The sequence below is a fragment of the Mus caroli genome, chromosome 5 (genome assembly GCF_900094665.2).
Source record: "Mus caroli chromosome 5, CAROLI_EIJ_v1.1, whole genome shotgun sequence".
In the NCBI taxonomy this organism is placed as follows: Eukaryota; Metazoa; Chordata; class Mammalia; order Rodentia; family Muridae; genus Mus; species Mus caroli.
The window spans coordinates 112062101-112086966 of record NC_034574.1 but is presented as its reverse complement, the minus strand read 5'-3'; the positions used below and the strand labels follow the sequence as shown (position 1 = coordinate 112086966).

At 46.0% G+C, this 24866-nt stretch overlaps 1 long non-coding RNA gene across 1 annotated transcript; it reads right to left on the bottom strand.

Moving 5' to 3' along the window:
- Positions 1–12123: 12123 nt before the first annotated feature.
- Positions 12124–18566, bottom strand: LOC110293890. Its single transcript, XR_002377884.1, has 4 exons — positions 18083–18566; positions 12890–13001; positions 12558–12770; positions 12124–12445 (listed from the first exon to the last, which is right to left on the bottom strand). It is a non-coding gene; the product is annotated as an uncharacterized LOC110293890 (long non-coding RNA).
- Between the last annotated feature and the right edge of the window lie 6300 nt (positions 18567–24866).

The window sequence follows — 24866 nt, the reverse complement described above, 5'->3', positions numbered from 1 at the left end:
TGGAATTTTTAAGTGCATTTAAAGTTGAGTAACAATCAGGTTAAAATAATGTTAGGATCTATGAAGTTTTACGTAAAGTTCACGGCAGTCACTGCCAGAGATACGAAAAGGGAGCGAGGGGAAAGGACCTCTGAAACAAAGAACAACAATTAGGAAAATGCCGGTAATAAGTCCGCACCTATCAATAACGTCTCTAATGTAAGTGGATTAAATTCATCAGTCAAATGATGTGGAGCAGCTGAGGGCCGTCTTAATAGAGAAGATCCTATTGAGTACTGCTTGCAAGAGGCCCGCTGTCGCTTTAAGGACACACCTAGGTTGAGAATTAAGCAATGGGGGAAGATATCCTATGTAAAGTTTAGCCTCAAGAGTATGGGAGTGGCCATGCTTATATTAAGTAAAAATAGACTTCCATAAAGAACCTATCAGAAGAGGGAAGCGAGGTCATTGCGTAATGGTACAGAGAAGCAAACTCAACAGGAAGGTGAACCGATTACATGTTGTGTGTGCTCAACGTAAATCTAAAAAAAAAAAAAAAATCCCAAATATTGATAGGTCTGAACGGAGAAATAGACAAGCAGTACAATAATAGGAGAATTCAATACCCCATTTTCAATAACAGATAGATCACTCGGACAGGAAATCAATAGGAAAACAGCAGACTCAAACAGCACGAGAGACCAAATGAGCTTAACAGACTACACCGGGCTTCCTACGCAAGAGCGAGGGCGGCTGGAAGACGCATCCTTCCGAGCAGACCGGAAGCACCTGCTGCAAGCAAAGCCAGCCCTAACGAATTTAAGAGGAACGAACGGGACACTCAGAAGAGTCTCCTTCGCCAGGGCAGAACGAAACCAGAAATGGATAACTAGGAGAACGCAAGAAAGCTCAAAAACACATAATATTAAATAGCGAGTTGCTGAACAACGAGGGAAGAAGTGATAAATACAGAGAAATAACAGGTAAAACGTTTCAGGAATAAAGGTAGTAAGAGCTGATGTTTGCCGGTGCTTTCCATCAATATTTAAAGTACGAAGTCAATTAAACAATCGAACCTTACACCCCCAGGGACTAAAAACAACCCAACTGAATCCAAAGTTAGCAGAAGACAGAAGACAGTAAAGATCACAACAGAATGGAGTGAATTGAAAACAGAAGAAGGAAAGAGAGGGCAGAGATGGTCTGTCTTGGGAAAAAGAAGAATTAAAAATGGCAAAGCCATGGTTTGATCAAGTAAAATAAAAATGATTGGAAAGAACCCCAGAGGAGACATGATAAAAAATATCACAGAAATTTAAAAATGTAGGACTGATATGAAAAACTATACTTGTTTTGGGCAAAGTAGAAGGAATGGCTGAATTCCCTGAAATATGAGGCCTCTTGAGACTAATAAACTATAAGGTTTAGGAGGTCAATAACAAATATAAATAGTAAATAGATAACCAAACAACCCAATAGTCATGAAAACGCACACACCTAAGAAAACGCCAGAACCAACAATTCCCCTAGTAAGTTGTACTTCACATTTTTTTTTTTTGCTTGTTTGTGTTTGGTTTGTTTTCTCAAGGCAGGGTTTCCTTATGTGTCCCTGGCTGTCCTGGAGCTCACAGAGATCCACCTGCCTTCCTTCCTAGTGCTGGAATTAGAGGTGTGCACCACCAGGCCTGGCTTTGCTACTCAGAATGCTACTAAAGGATGATACAGATCCTTCTTAAAAATCTCCCCCAAATCAGGGAAATAGCAAAACTCACTTTAGAACAAAACGAAAGAAGAAGGAAAGAATGAAAATGTGGGCAAAGCCAAAGATGTCCCAAGAAATCAACACTTCAGTCATGAAGGACAAGAATGAAAAAAAAAATCCACAACAAAAAAAAATTAATAAGCCAAATCCAATCGTTCAATAAAGGAATCAGAAGTCACAATAAAGTGGGTTGTAATTTTGTAATGCAAGGATGGCCCAAGGTATGTAGAGAAATCAGTGTGATGGGTCATCATAGAGGGACAAACTTCATATGATCATCTCAATTCGGGCAGAAAACATCTTTGAAAAAAAACCTTTATATTGTAATAATAAAGATTCTTAGCTGGCTCATGATACAAGGAACATGCAGTGAGGCCAAGATAGATGGACATTCCTGTCATCTCCTGGGGCCATTTATTTATATATCAAATAGTCATGAAAGTAGACAGTCCCCCAATACCACCCCCCCCCAGCACACTGAAGTACATAAAATGAATATCTGTTAGCTTTCTAGAAGCTTCTATTTTAGGAAGAAATAATGGCACCGCCCAACCAAGATCTGAACCCAGAATATTGGATTTCAAATGCAGAGTACCAACACTCACACCTCAGAAAAACAACACACAGAAAGATTAACTAGCTTTCCCAAGTGATCATCAAAGACTTTACAGATGAGTTCTACAAAAGAAAAAAAAAGACAATGTAATATGTAGAGGAGGGTATCCTGGTTGTCTTCTTTCGGCATTTTGAAGCAGCCTAGAGTCATCTGAGAGGAGAACTCTAGCTGACACCATTGCATTCACTAGCAAGATTTTGCTGAAAGGACCCAGATATAGCTGTCTCTTGTAAGACTATGCCGGGGCCTGGCAAACACAGAAGTGGATGCTCACAGTCAGCTAGTGAATGGATCACAGGGCTCCCAATGGAGGAGCTGGAGAAAGTACCCAAGGAGCTAAAGGGATCTGCAACCCTATAGGTGGAGCAACATGATGAACTAACCAGTACCCCGGAGCTCTTGACTCTAGCTGCATATGTATCAAAAGATGGCCTAGTCGGCCATCACTGGAAAGAGAGGCCCATTGGACATGCAAACTTTATATGCCCCAGTACAGGGGAATGCCAGGGCCAAAAAAATGGGAATGGGGGGTGGGGAGGGGGGGGGGGGGGGGGTATGGGGGCCTTTTGGGATAGCATTGGAAATGTAATTGAGGAAAAGATGTAATAAAAAAAATATATATATATATATATAAAAAGAAAGAAAAATGGCCTAGAACAGATTGGCCTGTGATTGTATCTGGGGCGGGGGAGTATTGCTATAGGATGGTCCAGCCCACTATGGGTGGTGCCATTCCCTAGGCAGGTGGTCCTGGGCTGTGTAAGAAAGCTAGCTAGCATGAGCCCTTTAACAAGCCAGCAGGAAGCATCTTCTATGGTTCCTGCTGTACTTTCATGGCTGTGAGTATCTTCCCTGGTTAGAGATAATGTTACACGGAATAGCAATCAGGCTTTCCAGGGTTCCCACCTTGAGTTCTTGCCCTGACATTCGTCAGTGATGGACTTTGACCTGCAAGTAGAAGCTAAATAAACCCTTTCCTCCATCAAATTGCGTTTAGTCAGTTTCATCACAGCCAAAGAAAGAAACTTAGGGCAGACTAGGAAGCAGATCAAGGCACCCCAGCTCCCAAGCTCCTTCCAGCAGTGGCCCAGCCCTCATTGTTGCCCCTCCATACCCACCCTCTTCCTTCAAATGACACATCCCTGTCAAATCTACGATTCAAGAAACTCCATCCATCCCAAATAAATGTGTATCATGTGGGACTGAGCTTGACTCCTCAGGGACACAAACAACTTTCCTTTGATCAAAGAACAGTCACAGGGCTGAACATTTTTAGATGAAATCATTAGTATTACCACAATGAGGGCAGATTTATCCCAGCCTCTCCGCATGCTAATGAAATCTTTACACACTGCATTAATTGTGCTCAGCAAGTAGGCAAACCTTAACAGTGCTGCCCCGGGGGACTTGAAAACAACACCAAACAGAAGCTGAGATCAAAGGCAGATATGCACTTTAGCCATTAAGCACCCCAGAGTGATCCAGAACCTTCTAACGCCCTCAAAGTACTCAAACCAAAGACTTCTTTCTTCATTTCAACAGATGGCCCCATCCCTGTCCCTGTCTACCCTGCCCTCAGAGCCTTTTCATCCTGATGCAAAAATATTTATGGGGCCCAGAGAGATGGCTCAGTGACTAAAGGGATTCACTATTAAATCTCACAACCTGAGTTTGGTCCCTGGCGCCCACATGGTAGAAGGAGAGAACTGACTCCTAAAGTTGTCCTCTGCCCTCCATGTGTGTGCTATGACATGTCACCCCGTCCATAAATAAGTAATTTAAAAATATATATTCAGCCAGGCGGTGGTGACACAGGCCTTTAATCCCAGCACTTGGGAGGCAGAGGCAGGTGGATTTCTGAGTTCGAGGCCAGCCTGGACTACATAGTGAGTTCCAGGACAGCCAGGACTATACAGAGAAACCCTGTCTCGGAAAAAAAAACAAAAACAAAAACAAACAAACAAAAAATTATATATATGTGTGTGTGTGTGTGTGTGTGTATTATCCAGTTCTCAAATATCAGGCGGCTAGGGGTAGTTCGGTACGTAAAAGGCATGTCATACATGCATAAGGACCAGAAATCCATTCTTTGCAATAGTCAGCCATGACACATAAGAAACTATCAAAAACCTTACTTATAGGGCTGGAGAGATAGCTCAGTGGTTAAGAGGATTGGCTGCTCTACCAGGTTCACAACACACAACAGCTCACAACTATCTATAACTGCAGTCCTAGGGGATCTGACACCCTCACAGACATCCAGGCAGGCAAGACACCAATCGATGCCCATAAAATAGAAATAAATAAATAAAATTCTAGAAAGCTTAGCTTCCACAAATGTATTTTATGACTTCCCAGTTTGGGTGGGTCAAGAGTCTAGATCTGACTTGGCCACTGAGTTCTCTCCTTTGGGTCTCTCCCAAGGCTGCATGAAGGCTGTCACGGTTTGAAGTTTCCTCTCAAGATAAGTAGTAAAGGGCTCCCCCTTTCAAGACCACTGGGCTATTGGCAAGGCTCGGTTCTTCACGAGCTATTGAACTGAGGATTTCAGGTCCGTGGTAGCTCTTGACTTGAATCTACTCCAAGACCCTGCTCTGCGGGCCTCCGCAGCATGGCCACTTCGTGTAAGCACGAAACAGAAGATGTCAACAGAATCTACTTTCAAGATGCCTTTTCCTGCTGAGCTATCCGAGCCCCCACATTTTTGCAATGGGACGCAGAGACTGTGAGGGCAAAGTAGATATGGACCACTTGCTGAAATGAACAAATCTCTTCAGGGGGGAGGGTTTCATGGAAATCCCAATAAAATCTCCACCCACCTATGTCCCCATGCAACAGCCATACTTCCTGAACTCACACCCACACATCCGTGACCTGTTTGCTGTTTATCGTTATTGACCCATTGAGTCCTATGAGAGCACAGCAGACCTGCCTCGGAGCCTAGTTGGCTCACAATGATTAAAACCACGCTAACGCGATCTCGAATGAAGAAGCATCTCCATCTCTTTCATCCTCAAAGCCTCAAAGCTCCTGGAATGAGGCGCGATGAGAGAGGCTGGGGCTGTATGGTGAGGAGCGCTCTTCCTTGCAGATTCAGTTAGTAACTGAATACTGAGGGTGGTGCACTGTGGGAAGACCACAGTGTCAAGTTAGGTGAGGGCAGTGCATGTTTTGATAGAATCTAGTGTCCAGTGAAGTCTAGAGGGGATGAAGTACACCATAGCATTGTAACCCATCCCGTGCTGATTTCTGTTAGTTAAGGAGGGGTATAAAGGAGGCAGCTAAGCCTGTCTGTCTGCATCACCAGGGAAGGCTTGCTGGAGGAGGTGATGTTCATGGTGAAGTCAGTGAGACAGGGACCAAAGAAGAGAATGAACTTGTCTCTGCTATTATCCCACTTATCCCTATGCAGCTAGCTGCTGCTCACCTGCCTCGCCTTTATCAGATAGTAATTCCTACTGTGATATTTATGGCAGACTATTCTAAATTCAGAGGCTGTCCTCATTATGTATATGTTACCCTGGTATAAAGCAACTTTGGGCTGAAAGGGCTTGATTCAACTGATAGGTCACAGTCTATCACTGAGGGGAAGTCAAGGCAGGGACTTGGACAGCTGTTCGCATCACATCAAACTCAGGAAGAGAAAGGATGGAATGCATCTTGATTGTTCTCAGTTCACTTTCCCCACTGCCTAGGAATGGTGCCACCCACAGTGGGCTGGGCCTTCCTACACCAATTAATAATCAAGGCAATCCCCCAACATAGCACACAAGTCCATCTGCCTTAAGACTCTCTTTCCAGGTGATACTAAGTTATGTCAGGTTGCAGCTGCCCAGCGAATCCACCATTGTGGATATAGGGAGCCTCAAGTCATCTGAGCTCTGTTCATCGGTAAAAATGAGATGGAAACTAAGAATGTGGTGAGCATTCGGGGAGATGACACATTCAGAACCCACAACACAGCCAGCAGAGCATGCCCGAGCTCTCGGCCGCCCTTCTACATCTGGGTACCGCACTGGAGCCCAAGCATCTTGAAGAACTTGCATGTTCCCACACCAGGCTCCCCAGCAGTCTTTGTGGAATGTGTCATGTGATTGGTCACACACTATCCTGGATTGATTGTTAGCAGGGTATTGTTGACAATGGTGCATGCTTGGGCTGGGATGCAGCTCAGCCACAGAACACTTGCTTAACTCCCATCAGGCCCTGGGCTCTACCCCCAGATCAGTAAGAAAAAGAATAATAATGCATATCTTCTCTCTGTATATCTCTGTCTCTCTGTCTCTGTATAACTCTGTCTCTCTGTCTCTATATATCTCTGTCTCACTGTCTCTCTGCCTCTCTCTGTATATCTGTCTCTATCTGTATATCTCTGTCTGTCTCTGTCTGTCTCTGTCTCTGTACGTGTGTGTGTGTGTGTGTGTGTGTGTGTGTGTGTGTGTGTGTGTATACCATATGGCTGGAGGCCAGAAGTTCATTCACATCCTTAGTCCAAGTCTCTTATTTTTTGGGGGCGGGGGCAAAATCTCCCTGTACAGCCCTGGCTGTCCTGGAACTTGCTATGTTGACCAGCCTGGACTTCAGCTCACAGAGATCCACCTGCTTCTCCCTCTCAAGTGCTGGGACTAAAGGCCTAAGTCACCATGCCTGGCTCCATCTTACCTTTTGAGCCCGTCTCTGATTGAAGAGAGGCCAGCGAGCCCCAGGGATCCTCCTGTCCCTATTTTATCTTCATTGGCATGCTAGGTACATGCCACTGTGTTGGGTGTCTTTCATATTAACACATTTGTTTCGGTGGTTCTGGGAGTGGGTCATGGTAGACCACTACCACACTGCAGCCCTCTGCGCTTGGCATCCTTGTGTGAGTTCCAGGGATCAGGCCCCGGTCCGTATGCTTTACTAGTTGAGTCATGTCCTCAGGTCCCTATACTTTAACCAACTGTAAGTCATACTGAGTAATTCTCGCAGACCCTGGGGATCTCATCCTAACTGGGAAAGCCCAGCATTAGAAAGCTTGTCAACCTGTCACCATGAACACTTCATTAGAGATGTATTTTATTTTTAAATTATGTATGTGCTTTTAAATATTTTTCTAAAGAATATCCATGCCTATGTGTGTATATGTGCACAGGAACATAGATGCATGCAGAAGCCAGAAAAGAACACCAGGTACCCTAAATCTAGAGTTACAGACGATAATAATGAGCCACTCAATACTCTTAGCTACTGAGCTGTATCTCCAACCACACACAGACACATTTATTTACTTGCTTACTTTTTATTTGAAATGGGCCCCCTCTACGTAGCTATGACTATCTGAGAACTCACTCTGTAGACCAGCCTGGCCTCAAGATCTGCCTGCCTCTGCCTCTCAAGTACTGGGATTAAATAAAGGCAATCCCACAATGCCCCCAGTTCCAACCCTTTGCACATTTTTACGGAGAATTCTATTCTATGTTTTTGTGTGCTTCAAGGTAACACTGAGGTCAACAAAACACAGCTCGCACCACAGCAGTTCCCTCAGATCATATGGAACTACTGAGCATTGTGGCATTACAATTATCACAGAATACAGGAGGCTAAGACAGGAGGATTGAAATTTTGAGAAGAGCCTGGGCTATAGCAAGACACTGTCTTAAATGTTTGGACAAATACTAATTAGAATGAATGAATGAGTGAATGAGTGAATGAATGAATGAATGGATGAATGGTTGAATGAAGGCTATGTAGACCAGAGAAGTCTTTTTCAGGCCAGTGGCACCACAGCTGTCTTAACACTGGGACGTGATATATATTTGTGTCAGTTTTAACTGTTGAACCGTGTTTAGTCAATTTTTTAACAGCTAGTTGAGAATGGATCACTGAAGGACTTAGTTCAGTAGATAAAGTTCTTCCTGCTCAAGAAGAAGAAGAAATCCCATAAAACCCAGGCACAACTCACACTCTGAAACCCTAGCACTGGGGGGTGAGACAGGTGGCTCCCAGGAGCTCACCAGCTGGTCACACGACATGGACCCCTCATGTCACATGCCCACACCCCCTCCACAGACATGCTCACGAAAAAGACAAGATGTGTCATGTCTTATTTTGCAGGAGGTGAGAGGCTTTCCTGGTACACGGCAAGCCAGTGCTGCAAACCTAAACCATATCTTCAGTCCAGGGAAAGGTAATTTTAACAGCATCCTATAAGCACTGCCCATTTATATGAAAGTATAGTGCTTAACCATGAGTGCTCATACTTGATCATGAAGATACAAGACTATTGCCAGCCAAGTTAGCCATGCTGTTTGTTTGGTTGTGAGTTGATGTTAGCTGCCCTCGTTAAAACAATGTCTTCTCTAGGAAGCCACATGAAGTGGCTGACCTACAGGCCTGCAGGCCTGTACATATGTGCACAATAAGCTACCACATGGACGTGATGACCAAACGGCCTAGGGAAGCATTTCTCAGAACATACTCCCACCATTAAGGGGGGGACACTATATTTAGCCCTGGGTTCTGGGTGTCAAAGGCTTCAGGTTCCCTACACAGTCGTCACAGGAAATATGATCAGTTTTCATCCCAAATTGAAGGAAGAACGCCTTGGCCTCTTATAGCTAGAATATTCTCAAACTGGTGAGCCTCCTTTGCAGGGGCTGGAAAAGATGACCATCAGTAAAGAAGGAGCCTGCTGTGAACGCCTGAAGGCCTGAGGGTGGTTCCCCATAGTTATACAAATACTATGCACAGGGAAAAGTGAGTTGGGCTTCCTGAGCCAAGGAGACAGAAGACAGGCTGGTCCTTGGGACTCTGGTGACCAGCCCAGCCAATTGATGAGCTCCAAATGAGTGGTTCTGTCGCAGGTAGAACTGAGGAAGATACATGAAGTCTACCCCTGGCCTCCACATGCGGAAAGACCACGGGAGATGAGTTCTGGGCCTGGAATCTGCGAAGCTTTAAAGACACTGGACCGGACCGGAAGTCTGGATACTGCTTCCTGTTTCTCATCTACAACCCGCCCCTTCCACCCCACACACCTCTTTCTCTGACCCGAGTGCATCTTGGGTAACCACGTGTGTGCTTTCCTGGGAGTGTGCACCATAGATATGTGACCTCAGAGTGGTTTTACTTGGAGACAATTTAAATGGAGACAACCCCATAGCACATGACTTCAGAGCAAAACCACCCCCCAAATGGAAGCTTCTGAAAGTCTTCCGCATTGGAGAGAAATTAAATGATGACCATTTTGCAGGAAACGTGAGGCCCTCTAGTTCGTGCCCTCTTTGAGAGAGCCCATCTCCCCCCATGGATGAGACCTCTGGCCTCTTTCCTAGGACAGTGTGAACTTCACTTCGCAGATCTGTGGGAGAAACACACACACACAGGTGTCTGTTTCCTTCTAAGTCTGGAAGAGGTACCCAGTGATGACAATCGGTCCCATGCACGTCACAAATTGGACACCCCGTGCCAAGAGCCAAGGACATTCCTTCTTCTCGTGTTCAAGCCTTCTAGAAGGATGGATGGGCGAAGTGAAAAACTAAGGCAGAAGTTATAGAACATTCCAACTGAATGAGCGTCTCCTGGGAATCCTGTCAAAAGAGAAACGCCAGCGCTGGCATTGGTCTGGGTAGACCCTGTGAACCACCCCATTGATAATAGCTGATGGTTGCTGATACTATGATGAGATCTAGGGTCACCAAGGAGATGGGCCTCTAAGTATGCCTATGAGGAATGGTCTAAATTAGATTAACTGAAGTGGGGAGACCCATCCTGAATGGGGAGAAAGTGACCTGAGCACCAGTGTTGTTCATCTCCCTCTGCTTCCTTTCCACAGAAGCCACAAGACCACCTGTTTCGAGGGGCTGCCACCATGATGCGCTGTACCCATTTTCTGAACTAAACCAAGCCTTCCTTCCCAAGTTTCGTTGTGTTACAGCAATGAGAAGATTCACTAATGGAGACTCCAGGGCTCAGAATTGTTCCTGGTTGTAAGAGGTGCCTCTAGCTGTCAGCCTGCAGACATCCCATCACCATGGGCTTCCCAGCCCTGAGGATACACAGCAAGGCCCTGAATGCTCCAGGGATGAAGCACTGAGAAGCAGTGGGTCACACAAGAATGTATTCTTTAGAAATACAAATTCTAGGCCAAGCATGGTGGCACACATGCCTAGAGGCCCATCACTCGGAAGGTGGAAGCAGGAGGAACAATCTTGGCTATGGAATGAGTTGGAGGTTAGACTGGGCTACATGAGATGTAATCATATATTTCACTCAAAGTAGAAGCCAATGACCTTGGTTTGCCCTTGTGAGGGGTGATAAATTATAGATCCCTTATAGATTTTGTTGTTGTTGTTTTGTTTTGTTTTCCATTTTGGGGGTTTTGGATTTTAAAACAGGGTTTCACTATGTAGCCCTGGCTGCCCTGGAACTTACTCTAGCCTTGAACTCACAGAGATCCATCTGCCTCTGCCTCCTAAGTACTGAGATTAAAGGCATGTGCCACTACCACCCAGCCCCAGATAATACAAACACCAATACACGCGTGCGCATGCACACACACACACACACACATACACACAAGGTCTCTAAAGGACAAACAAGCATGTAAAATGTGAACAGCTTTGATAGTGACCTCAGAAATCTTCATAAAAACATGCAAGTGAAACTTTATGTGCCCCAGTACAGGGGAACACCAGGGCCAAGAAGTGGGAGTGGGTGGGTAGGGAAGCAGGGAGGGGGGGAAGGTATAGGAGACTTTTGGGATAGCATTGGAAATGTAAATGAAGAAAATATCTAATAAAAAATGGGGGGAAACATGCAAGTGTATCACCTAGATACACTAGAAAAGCCACAGGTTAAAGAACAGAGGGCTGCAAGGTTGAGGTGAGATGAGAAACAAAATGAGCACACAAACTCTTACACATTGATGTGGGGTCATAACCAATGGACACACTCACATCCTTTACCCCCAGCTACTTCATATCTGGGAAGGTGCTGGGAAGGTGTGAACACGCCAAGGCACACAGAGAAAAACATTCATAGTGACTCCACTCAGGAATCCCAAACCAATGACCACCCAAGTGTCCACCAACAGGCGAACTGGTCTGTAAGTCAAGGTGGATTTACAGGGTGCAGTGACCATCCAGCAAGAACCAAACACCTCCACACTCAACAGAAACAAAGTTCTCTGACTCCCTGACAGAGAATTCACAAATGGTGTTGAGCTGGTGAAGGAAAGCTCGCATAGAAACCAACCACATGATCATACACTGAACCTTCTGTAACCATGATTAACTGATTAGAACTTCAGGGAGTTTGGAAAGTTGGAACGTTGCTGGTCTAGACCCTGAATCCAATTTAGCCAGGGCTAACATTAGCCTCATTAGTGGCCATCCCTTGACTACCACTATGCCTGACCTAACATCCGGAGACTAGCAGGTGAAACCTTTTGGAATGTATTGATCTAACAGCACATTAGCCTTCACCAACCAAAATGGCACCCTGAAGCTGTTACCACGATGCGTGGAACTGATCGTGACCTGAGCCTGCGACCACACCACTTGTGTTTGGCTCCACAATAAATAAACTTCACCTGTCCTCTCTGAGGTGAGAGGTGTGTTTTTGTGTTGACAAATAAAAGCCAATTATAAAGGAATAAAATTGGTTTATGCGAGATGCATAATGAGATGTGGATTCAAGTTTTGAGGGGGGGGATGGGCTGGTTATATAGGGTAGACAATGTTTTAGCTCTCTGAGCCGGATGGACAGACACTCAACTCAGTGTGTTCATTGAGACATTGGCTTTGTTTACCCGTGTGTGTTTCTCTAGGTCCGCATTCATTCATAAGGCAGATTAAAGCAATCAGGAGGACTCACGGTCGCTGCCACCCCTAACTCTATTCTTGAAAAACCTCCAGGGCTGTTTGCCATGGGATTACAGAGGATGTGAGATCGGGAGGCTCCACCACCAGACCTCCCTGCTTGGCCCAGCAGCCTGGATGCCTCCATTTGGCTTCAAGCCAGCTTCCTCCACTCCTGAGGTCTTTTGTGCAGCTCAGGTAGGAGCGTTTTTTTCCCAGCATGCTCCGGGCCCCTTCCGTGGGAGGGGCCTGGGTTTTGTGGAAGAGAGAGAAAGGCGAAAGCATTACACTATGACAGACAGGTGCTGAGCCTCGCAGCTGGGTAAATAGAGCGGGGGGGGGGTGGTTACCCATGGCTTACACTCACTGAAGATGCAGGCTGAAAGCACAGGGCGAGTCATTCTGCCCATCTCCGGACCTGCACTGATCTTAGCCCTCAGCGCCCATTGTTTTGTGGGTAATTCTCATTGTTTTACTGGGTTGTATACTCAGCTTTGTATCTTCTGGTTTTCTTTCTCTGGGATTTCTCTAGAAACCTGTTCTTGCACACCGTGACCAGTCAGCATTACAGCGTCTATTGGGGAAAAAAAAAAAAAAACAACTTGGTTTTCAAGCAGGGAATAGAAAATGGGGAGGGGCGGGGTAATAATTAGTCTTGAAGTATGGAGGATGGAAAGATCTATGGACATCGACCTCATAGTTAATGATTTTGAAGTCACTGGAAACCAATAGTGCATGGGTCCAAGAGATCGGAGTTCAAGTTCAGGCTGACCAACTTGTAAGGTGCAAGTTGTAGAAAATCGTTCTGGAAAAGAAACCAAAAACCAAAAAAACCTAGACTAGGTCTGGGGAATATAGTTCCTTTAGTAGAGTGCCTTCATGCCTGAAGTCCTGGGTTCAGTTCCCAGCACTGCAAAAACTAGGTATAGTGGATTGCATCTGTCACTCCAGCACTTGGGAGGTAGAGACAGGAGGACCAGAAACCCCTATACCTGGAAGCTGGCACAGCAGGTCCTGATGGCAGCCAAGCTGAGCAGAGGGCCGAGCCAAGATGGAGGCCTACGGGGAGCTTGGCTTGCCCCTGGAAGCTTAGTTTGGCAAATGCTTTATTTGACGTTAATGACCTAGCCCTAAAATGGCATATCTTTTTTTTTATGCACTACTCAGCCATAGAGCCTAATATCCACACAGATTCACATGGAAGACTCATAAGCCCCTTTTCCCTGAGAGAAAAGCTGGTGTGTGTGTGTGTGTGTGTGTGTGTGTGTGTGTGTGTGTTCAGGAGTACACACATGTGGGTGGCCTGCTATGCCTAGGCACACGGGCCTGCAAATGGCCATAGTGTTGCTCTGTGTTGGGTTCCAAGCTGAAATGTCCTCTGATGTTGTCCCGGGTTTGATTTCAGTCAGGGCTGCAGATACCACTCTGTGCAAAGTGCCTGCCTTGCTGGCACACACGAAGAGTTCAGTTTTATTCCCAGAATTATTCAGTGGGAAGGAAGGGAGGGAGGGAGAATGGGGGTAGGAAAGGAGAAATGGAAGGAAGGAAGGAAGGAAGGAAGGAAGGAAGGAAGGAAGGAAGGAAGGAAGGAAAGAAGGAAAGAAGGAAGGGAGGGAGGGAAGGAGAGGAGGGAGGAGAGGGAGGGAGGGAAGGAGAGGAGGGAGGAGAGGGAGGGAGGGAAGGGAGGGAGGATGGGCAGGCTAGCTTGGGGTGGCAGCTTCGAATCCCAGTGCTGGAAGTGGAGACAGCTCATGGGGCTCATGGACCACTGTCTTGGCTTAAGCTGCAAGTTATAGGCTGGTGAGAGACTTTGTCTAAAATAAATAAATAAATAAATAAATAAATGTGACTGACAAGCAGAGGCTATCCTCAGGCCTACACACATGCTTGCAGACACGGAGACATACATGCACACACACACACACACACACACACCACACACACACACACACACACACACACACACACTGATGCAGAGGCCGTGACACAGGTGCCTGTGTAACTTCTCAGTGCTGACCCAACTACCAGCTCCATGGTGTTAACAGGTTCCTGGTGGAGAAGCCTGAACTGCTTTGGGGTTTGTTGTCACTGTTCACTTTTTGCTTTCTTTTGGTTTTGTCTGCGGAACTAAGGATTGAATCAGAGTCTTCATGCACCCAAAGTAAGCACTCTACGGCTTAGACGCACTCCCTAGGCCTGACTCTGTATCCCCCCTCCCCCCAATAGGCTTGAGCTTCAGATCTTTCCACCTCAGCCATTCAAGTAGCTGGGATTATGGGCCTGTGCCACCAAACTCAGCTTGTAAACTGGACACAATGACGTCTAGGGACGATCATTTGAATGCTGTATTGCAGTTATAAGGCAAGGAGAGTGTTGTCCAAGACCAGCAGCTAGACATGATCCATGTATGTCAGAAGCTCCAGTGTCCCCTTAACCACAGAGCACACGGCACCCTTAAATGAACAGATATATACAGGGACGAAGAGGTGGCATGTAATGAGAGAAGGAGGGTGCAAAAGACATGGAGAAAGGAAGAAGGAAAATCAGAAAAGAACTGTCGACAATGAGAGGGATTTTTGATAGAAGTTAGACAGGTGACAGACAACTGGGGAAAGAGTAGATGCTAACCCTGGGTTGGGTGGTATTGAGAGCAGGGTCCCCAGGAGGATGCCTCTGTCCCATCTCTCTAAGAAGAAGAGACTCTTTAAGAGACACAAGAACACAGATGCCCCAAGATGTCCCTGTGGAACACCGGCTTAGTGCAGACAAGCCGCTGAGCATCTGACTATTTCCCAAATATTTGCACAGCAGACTACCGTACTTTGGCTAGCTTCCCTTCCTTTTGTTTGATAAACACAGCTGGCCTGCAAAGGAGGGATGAGGTCGTCCTATGGAGAGGGTCCTCAAAGGTATCTTTTCTCAGCCAAAGCCCACTTTACAAAATACAGATAAATACGTCCACATGGGGGACCACGTAGAATTCCCTCTGAGTGGCTTTGACAGCTTCATTTCAATTTTACTTGAGTTAACTCTCAAGGAGAAGGCTCGTAGGTCTGGGGGGGGGGGCGGAAGGAGGCGGGGTGGGGGGAGCACATGGGAAAGATTTGCACCAGTCTTAGTATGCTGGAGGGGAGCTGGGAAGAGAGGGTAGCCATCCCTAGGGGGTGACACAGCAAGGGGGAGAGTGAGTGCTATGCCATAAGAGTTCAGAGTAGGGATGGGGAAGGTTACATGTCTGTACACACATGCATCATGCATGAGGACAAAGGGTCAGAGCATAGATGAGTGTGTGTGAGTACATCCCAGCAGCTATAGGGAGAGGTTCTTAACCCTTGGCTGAAATGTGAGCAGAATGGAATTTACAGATCAAATACTGTCATCTACATTAACTACACACACAAACACATGCACACACACACACACATACACACATGAACTCACACACATGCATGAATTCACACACATGCACACATACATGCATGAACTCATACACATGCACACACACGCGCGCAAGCACACACACACACACACACACACACACACACGCTGTTTTAGAGAAGGGAAGGGCTTAGGAGTATATTTCAGGGGAAAGAGTTCAGAGTAGGGATGGGGAAGGTTACATGTCTGTACACACATGCATCATGCATGATACATACAATGCAGGGCATGCAATATAATGTACCCAATACACACAATAGGATACACTCAACACCCTCGTCACAATAACCAATATAATATATACAATATGATAATAGAGTGGAATCCATGCTAATACCACACAAACACACAGCATTCATACAATGCTCACACTTCAGTGTGCACAATACACACAGTATTTACACTGTGTGCAGCACACACAGTACATACTCTAGAATCCATACTGTGCATAATGTGCAGCCCAGCATGCACAACACACACAGGACCCTATGTCTCCATGGAGTGATGTGACCTGGGACAGGTGGTCATTTGTCATCCACTAATAAGCATGATCACCTCTGGCCTGTGTCTGAGCTGAAAGGAAACCTACCCATGTGTCAACGTGGTGACCTCTGTGGGAAAGGCCAGCAGCTAGCTGTAGCAGTTTCTGGTCCCAGGTTGGTTGAGCCACATCCAGGGTTTCCTTCCCTGAAGGAAACCGGTTTTTATCATTCCTAATTGGGCTGAGCCACATGTGACAAGCCTGTGGTTTCGCCTTTCAGGCCTGGGGAGCCTTGGTTTCCTCCCTCCAGTCTTAGGGATTCACTTCTCAGCAGGTGCCCATCCTGTGGTCAGCAAGGGGGATCACTTTTCATATGCATCTTGGAAATGATGGATGGATTTCCCTCTTCCCAGAGGAGAGTCTTTTCCCAGCCACCGGCCACAGGGTCCTGATGTCACCATCCACCATCATTATTGTGCAAAAATAAAAGTCCTCGCCACCTCTAGTGCTGACAGTGCCTGCAGCACCCTCAGAAGTTGTGGATGGTTAGGGAATTATTACCCATGAAATAAATAATAAGAATATTCCACAAAATGCCCACAGTCAGACACACGTGCACACACATGTATACACACATACACACACTCACACAAACATACATACACATGTGTACACACACACACACACATTCACACACTCCACATGCACATGCCTTCTGAATCCTGTCATAAATATTTCCCAGATATCCTCTCATGCAATATTTGCAATTCTACCATTACACAATAATAACAATTCCATCAAGTTGGGGTCTAGTGCTCACAAAGCCCTGGGTTCAATCTCCAGTAGTGTGATGACGATTAATGGTAAAAATAACGTTGTGGGTTGATTCATTGTCAAGTACTTCATATGAAGCTGATAATGAATGTCGATGCCCAGTAATGTCCTGTTTGTTTCACAGAGAGTGACATGGAGGAGTGGAGGCTGAGTCACTCATTGGCTACAGCACAAGTAACATGTGATGATGGTGGTGTAACAGCCTTGCTCTCAGAGACAGTCGTACCCTGTGCTGGTTGGACAGGTCCATAAAACAAAGCAAATATGTCATGTATTATATAAAGAGATAGACACACAGACAGATGATAGATAGATAGATAGATAGATAGATAGATAGATAGATAGATAGGCAGACAGGCAGATAGATGATAGACAAATAATAGATTGATTGATAGATGATAGATAGATAGATAGATAGATAGATAGATNCAGATAGATGATAGACAAATAATAGATTGATTGATAGATGATAGATAGATAGATAGATAGATAGATAGATAGATAGATAGATAGATAGATAGATACAGTTAGGAAGATATGATGAACAAATAGACAATAGATATATGAAACATGATCTGGTAGATGATAAATGATAGAAATATAAAAGATAGATACATAGTTTATAGATAGTTATGTAGGATCATGTTCAGATGATAGCTACCTAACTAGATGATCAACAGACAGATAGACACATGGGTTACAAATAGATGACTGATTCCAGTGACAAGTCCCTTGCCAGCTCCAACCCCACCGTGATGAAGTTATCATTTATTTTGTAATGGTAGAATTGGACTATTCATATCTGTTCACTGACACAACCATTAACTGTTCACTGAGCCTCCTTTATGTGCCAGGTGTCATAGGCACCTTGGCGAGGAACTGAAAGACGGAATGACAAAGAATAAACGTTCTTTGGAACTCTAGATTTAGCATCACTTAAGCAACCCAAGAGTGAGACTTTAGCTTAGATGTTACTCCTTTGTGTGTGTGTGTGTTGGGGGGAGTCAAGACAAGAGATTGAGGCAGCCCAGAAATGTGTTGCCACTGATTGGGCCCCCGGAGAGTGTGGAGCTGTTTGAAACCAGGGAGGAAGGTACCTGAGGCTAGGCAAGCAGTGCCTGAGGCTAACTCACCTTGTCCAAGAGGCCCCCAGAAACGATGTTCCCACTTTCAACCAGCATGCTGCAGAATGACAGTCTGTTGTCTGATGTGCCTCATTCTGTGGCACCCGAAGTAAAGATGTGCAGGCAGAAGGAAGGTGTTCACTGAGTGGCTCTGGGCGAAGAGAACCTAAGCATCTCATCTAGGTGAGGGGCAGTCAGAGTCCACTTAGAGTCAGATGCTATAGAGCAGCTTGAATGAAAGAGAGTCGAAGCAAGGAGATAAGAAGCATTGCCCCTGACCCAATTAGTAGTAACCTGTTGAGTTCAGTATTCAGATATCCCTAGGAATGACTGTAAACTCGTCACAGATGCACAGGTACGGGAACACACAGTAGAAAATGATTTCCCACATGCAGACAAACTCACTGGTCTTCACCATGACCCTAGGAACCAAGCAGTGCTGGGGACGACCAGTCTTCATGTACAGAAGAGAATCGGGGTGTTGAGTCTGAGTGCGGTTGCTAGGGTTACCCAGACAGAGTATGATAGATGAGCTGAGACTCCAAGCTAAGAACTCCAACTCCAGGGCCCTCTCCTTGGTATCTGAGTGTTCTGAATTCTTGCCCTATCCTATTTCAGGAAGGGACAGCTGGGTGGGGGGAAAGAACAGCTGCCCTCAGCCTCATAAAAGATGAGGTTCTTGCCCCCTGCTGCTATGAAAGGAAGGGGACAAATCCTTTGGTTCTAACTGGAAATAAAGAAAATTAAACTAAGATATTGTAGCATGAGGGAGAAACATTTTCCCAATTCTGTTCTGGAAGGGGTTTAACCCATTCAGCCATTCACCTCCAATGACTGTATCTGGGGCACTAGGGGACATGTTTCTCCATCCTTCCCTTTCTTAATTTGTAAAGTGGAAACAATCTTGTCACCTGACTCAAAGGTCAACTGTGTTTATTTTGTACTTACAGTTGAACGCTATGAGTGATTAACATTGAATGCTATAATTGTTACCATTCTAAACTACTTTTACCATCTGTCAATGGTTGGGTAGGGTCTCTCTAGGCTGGGTATCTATCTCATTGCTGGTTGGTTGAGGGTCTCTCTAGGCAGGCTATCTGTCTCATCACTGGTTGGTTGGGTTCTCTCTAGCCCAACTATCTATCTCATCACTGATTGGTTGGGATCATGTTAGGTAGGTTAACTCATTGGTCCACATTCTACTTCCTTTTCAAATGCCCTCAGTGGTTGCATACAAAATAGGGCCCCTCACATTCTTCATCCTTTTCCTTCATCAATGATGCTTACTCCATCTCTCCTCTTCCCCACAGATGCACTGTCTTGTCATACTCTGTTGAGAGAATAGATACCATAGATCTAAGATGCCATCTTCAAACTCTTGAACCTACACTGACCTTTCAATAGCTTTCACACATACCCAGATTTTCAACATTTATCACATCACTAAGGAAGCACGTGGGGATGCGATGTGCCCAGATGCGTCATTATGCTAGAGAGTAAGTTTTGCAAGACTGTAATGTGATAGAGTGATTTCTTGTGCTTCCACGGGAAGCATGTGCTGGGTAGTGTTGCACGAGAACACCTGCAATGAAGCCCGTAGCCTCAGTTTCCCCATTGCTCCTCATAGACTTGCCGGGCATTGGTGCCTACTTTCCATGTTTTACAAACTGTGGCTCAGACAGAGACATGGCTCCAGACATAATGGAAGGCTGGCATGTCTGGTTCTGTGCTCCCACTGCCTTCCTTGGCATGTGAGGCCTCCCATTTCATACCCGGAAGGTCAGGTCTCTGTGTAAACATTCTCTGCCTCCTTCCCACCATAGCAGGGGCTGAGCCTCCTTCCATCATGCCCTCAGCCCGTACCCCTGGAGTTCCTGACCAGCCAGCTACTTGTTCTATGGCTTTGCTATCCCATCTGCAGGATGAAGCCCTTTAGGGAGCACACCTAATTTTCATCCTGTTCCATCTTAGTTTCTCCTAGCTTTCCCCTCTTCTCTCACCACTCCACCATTTCCTCTGAACACCGATGTGGGACAGGAACCATATACTTCTGTAATATATTTCCTTTCATTTTATCCTGAAGAGAACCATGGAAGACTGGGCTCATCATTTGTCAAATTGGGAAATGAGATGTCTGGAGGTCCTGGGAGGGGGGAGAGGAATTACTCTGGTGCCCCAGTGCTACATGTCCCCTTTGTCTGGTAAAGGCCAGCAGAGTTGGGACCCTACTGGCATTAGCTTGACATACAGCTCTGTGCCTATATCCACAACCCCCTTTACTACTGCCTTGCTAAGTGGAGGTGATGTAGCTACAGACCGGTGTCTGCTATGTGCTCTTCTGTTCTTTCTCACTATCCATAACAGGATGAGGACAGAATCTCCAGGAGCAGCCTGACAGAGGAATAGCCAACAATAGCATCTAGGAATTGGGACTGAGTGGTTATGTACCTTGAGTGAAGACAGGAAATCTAGGTGCACACCCACGCTAAGGATCTTAGTCTGGGTCCTGAGAGTAGAGAGACACCATCGGAAGTGTCTAATGGATGCAGCAAGGGTGATGTCATCTCCTTGACATTCTACTGTGTGAACGTGGACTGATGGCTGATTAGAAATGGACATGTCACCTCTCCTACTCTCTCCTCGAGACAGGTAGAGGAGATTGTGTCTCCTGGCCTTAGTAACATTTAAAGACATCTATGCCACATGCCTCGCCTGGACTTGTTGAACACAGAGAAGACCCCTGTGAGAGAGATGTGGATCCAGGAAGCCACAAGTTGTCAGTGACTTCCTTGCCACTCCAGAATGAACACTGAGGGTGTTCCTAAAGAAGAAGCCATGAGCCTCCTGTGTCCTCCTCTGTTGAAGACATACAGCATGGAGGGTTTCAAAAGATGCAATCAATGCTTGGTAACATAGGGAGATATTCTGAGATGTCCATTTAAGGATATGTGCTGTAGTAATGTGTGAGCTATGAGAATACCCCAACTAGGAGAGAGTCATATTGGTGGTGGAGAGGTCTAGAAAATAAGAATGTCAGAAGCACTAACAATTCTGCAAGATGTTTAAAGATGAACAAGTGATGACACATGCTTATGCTCGTGGTACGTAGAGGTTGAGGCAGAAGAATCAGGAGTTCAAGGCTACAAAAACTGTTTCAAAACAAAGAAAAAAGAAAAAGAAGTTGAAAATATCACAAAAAAAGAGAGCAATATGAACTTTGAAAATCCTATGATATTCCATGTGCTACATAGATGAATGGATGGGAAGGGAGGGTGGATGCATGTGTGGGTGGCTGGAGGTATGGATGAGTGGGTGGGTGGGTGGATGGATGGACAGATGTTTGGATAGGTGGGTGGGTGGGTAGATGGATAAATGGATGAATGGATGGATGGATGGGGTGGCCATAGATGAATGGATACATGGATGAGTGGGTAAGTGGATGGATAGATGGATGGATGGATGGATGGATGGATGGATGTGTAGTGGATGGGTGGATATGAACCTTCCAACTCTCAGAGTGGCCAGGCCACACTCCCGTGCTCCTACAACCCTCTAGAGCTAGCTCCTGCACCAGGTGATTTCACTCACTAAGTATCTTGACCCACCAACTCACCAGCCCTTTGAGGTCACATGGCTCCCACCAGGCTATCTCTCTGACAGCCCCCCACCCCCCAGTTCCTCTTGCTTTCATGCAACACACCATACACCCCTGGTTAGCCATTTCAACACCTAATTACCTAGTAGAATCAAGACTCTTAATGCCAATCAGATTTATGTATTAATAATAACACAATTTACAAGATGCCAATACAGTAATTTCAGAGCCAAATAATTGGGATAAAGCTTTAACCCAATTATTCTAACCTTTTGATAACCCACATCAGCCTCCATTCTGGTTCTCTCTCTCCTCCTTAGACCTCTCTCTCTGTCTCCTCAACTCCTTGCTCTGCCACCCTTCTCCTGTCCAATCACAAGTCTCCCACTGCTCTAATATGATTGGACAGGGAAAATCCTACAACATGGATGAGTAGATGTGGTGATGTGGATGAACACATCAATGGATGTATAGCTGGATGGCTGGATGAGTGGTTGGGTGGGTAGATAAATAGATGTGGTGAATGGACTGATGAATTGATGGGTAGATGGATGGGTATGTGATGGATGGATGGATGGATGGATGGATGGATGGATGGATGGATGGATGGATGGTAGGCTGGAGATGGACGGGTAGTTGTATGGACTATTTTACACTAGACAGTGACAGGCTATGCTCAACATTTTAAGAAAAGCATCATCCCTGCAAGGAAACTCTCAGACCTCAACTCTTCCAAAGCAAGCATTCCTTGAAGTGCTAGGGGTGTTGTCAGAGAACCCAGTAGGCAGGAGAAGCAGCTGTGTGCTACATTTCGGCACCTTCAGACATGAAGCATTCCAGACTCATAATCAGAGTTCACAGGGGATCGACCAAGGCTTCCAGCCTCTCTGGACTTGTGGCCACTGAGTACCATGTTCCCGTGGCAATGGGAGAGATAGAGAAACCAAACCAAGCATATCCATCTAACACATTGTTAGAATTGATGGCATCACCACTGAGCTTGGCCACCTAAGTGCTGTATGTCTTTGAGGGAATCTCAATGGAGATTCAATACAGAAAATGGAAGTGTTTACCTGGTCAGGCCATGAACAGGATCAAACCAGCTAATCTGTGGAAAGAAGCTGCTTTGGGGCAACTAATACAAATTAGTAATAAGCATAGGAGGTCCCACGTTGGGTGATTTTTCCCATGATTCAGTTAACCTACCTACCCAATGGTACATCCATAACACAGCCATGAGGAGGCCAAGAACAGCACTCCGTATAAAGTGACAGCTGCTGCTCTAACAGTGCTGAGCCAGGTGAGGTGACCTGAGAAACGAGAGGGCTCCTCCTGCAGGGCACTCAATGACAAATGCATAGAGATCTAAACAGAGCCGGGGTTAGCTTGCAAAGCTACTGTAACAGTGTTCCAGGGACCCAGAACCCTCTATAGGTCAGAATGGAAGGGGAGAGAGGGTGGAGAGCGGGAAAGGGAGGGGGAGGGGGGAAAGGGACAGCCACACAGGCAAGCAGGAAGGACCTGGAGTTCATGGGTGCCACTCAAAAAAATTACAGGAAGATGTTTAGGGCCCCAAGGCCCCGGGCATGAACAAACACAATCTTTCTGACAACTTGTGTTGAGTAACCAGGGCAAGCTCTGTGCGTGTGTGTATATCTCCCTCTCTTTTGTTCCACCCATGAAAGGGAATGCAGAGGAAGATTTGTCTCTACAGCCATGAGTCTCAGGGGGAAACCATGAAACTCCAGAGGGCATCTTGTGTATTCGTCTGTACCAGGCAAATTCCTCGGGGCCAAATCTTTCCAGCAGCTCAACAGCCAGGTGCTGGCAGTGACCTGAACTGGAATGTCACCCTGGAGATGAATAAGGTCAGGCTGGTTTGTGAGTCCTGGAGGAATCGAAGCTGAAGAGACACAAGGTGCGGTGAGAGTCAGTTGAGGACAGGGAGAGCTGGGATCAGTGAGGATAGATTGTAGAAGCCCTGATCTAAGAGCCTGAGTTCTTAGTTCCCATTTGATAGCCATGGCGCTCTGTGGACTTGGGTAAGTCTCTTCCTTCTCTGGGCTTTGGCATATGTGTTTGGAAACCACACAACACAACACAAAACAAAACATACAAACAGGAAAAAAATCAAAAGGGAAGTACCTGACTGTAAAGATGCCCTCTTGGTGCTGAGAAAGTTTGGGGTAATTTCCAAAACAGCCATGACAATGAGCTGGCGTTTGAAGAGTTCATGTGATCCTTCCTCAGAGACAGCCATTTGTATTCATTTACAACACCTCCATGTCTCAACAGACGCTGTCTCTCTAGGGACACAGAGTGGATTGTTTCATGCTACTCTTGCCTCATGCCTGGGTGTAAAGAGGAGACCAGAACCTCTGTGGTAATGATGGGGTCCAGTCATCCTTGAGGCAAAGGGGTGTGGCTGAGGAGGAGGGACTGTGAGGTGAATATCTTCTGGACAGGACACGTGGCACTGTGCTCAGGAACTCAAAGCAGCTGTGGTGACCTGTAGAAGATCAAGTCAGTTAAAATTCCAGCAAGGATGATGGAGGAGCTCACGAGGCCCCACCCCTGGCTGAGGAGCAGTTGATGGATGCTGGGGGGAGGAGAAGTGCTTTCTTCTGAGGGGAGTGGTCACTGCTAGATTACCTGTGTTCTAGTGGGTGATCCCACACCCCTATGCAGATGAGCAACATTGATTGGAATAAGTTGTGAGGAGGAGGAGGGGGAGGAAGAGGAGGAGGAGAGGAAGGAGGGGAAGGAAGGAGGGAGAGGAGTGAGGAGGGAGGGGGAGTGGGGGAAGGAAGGAGGAAGAAGGGAGGATGGAGGATGGAGAGGGAGGGGAGGAGAAAGAAGTGGGTGTTGGAGGAGAGTTCAGGGGAAGCTGGAGTAAAGTAATAAGAGGTGGATATGACTAAATACATTGTATACATGCATGAAATTCTCAAAGTACAAATAAAATACTGTATTTTAAAACCTACACACAGCCAGGCAGTGGTGGCGCACGCCTTTAATTCCAGCACTTGGGAGGCAGAGACAAGTGGATTTCTGAGTTCGAGGCCAGCCTGGTCTACAGAGTGAGTTTCAGGACAGCCAAGGCTATACATAGAAACCCTGTCTCAAAAAACCAAATAAATAAATAAATAAATAAATAAATAAATAAATAAATAACCTACACACACTAGCCTGCTTCTC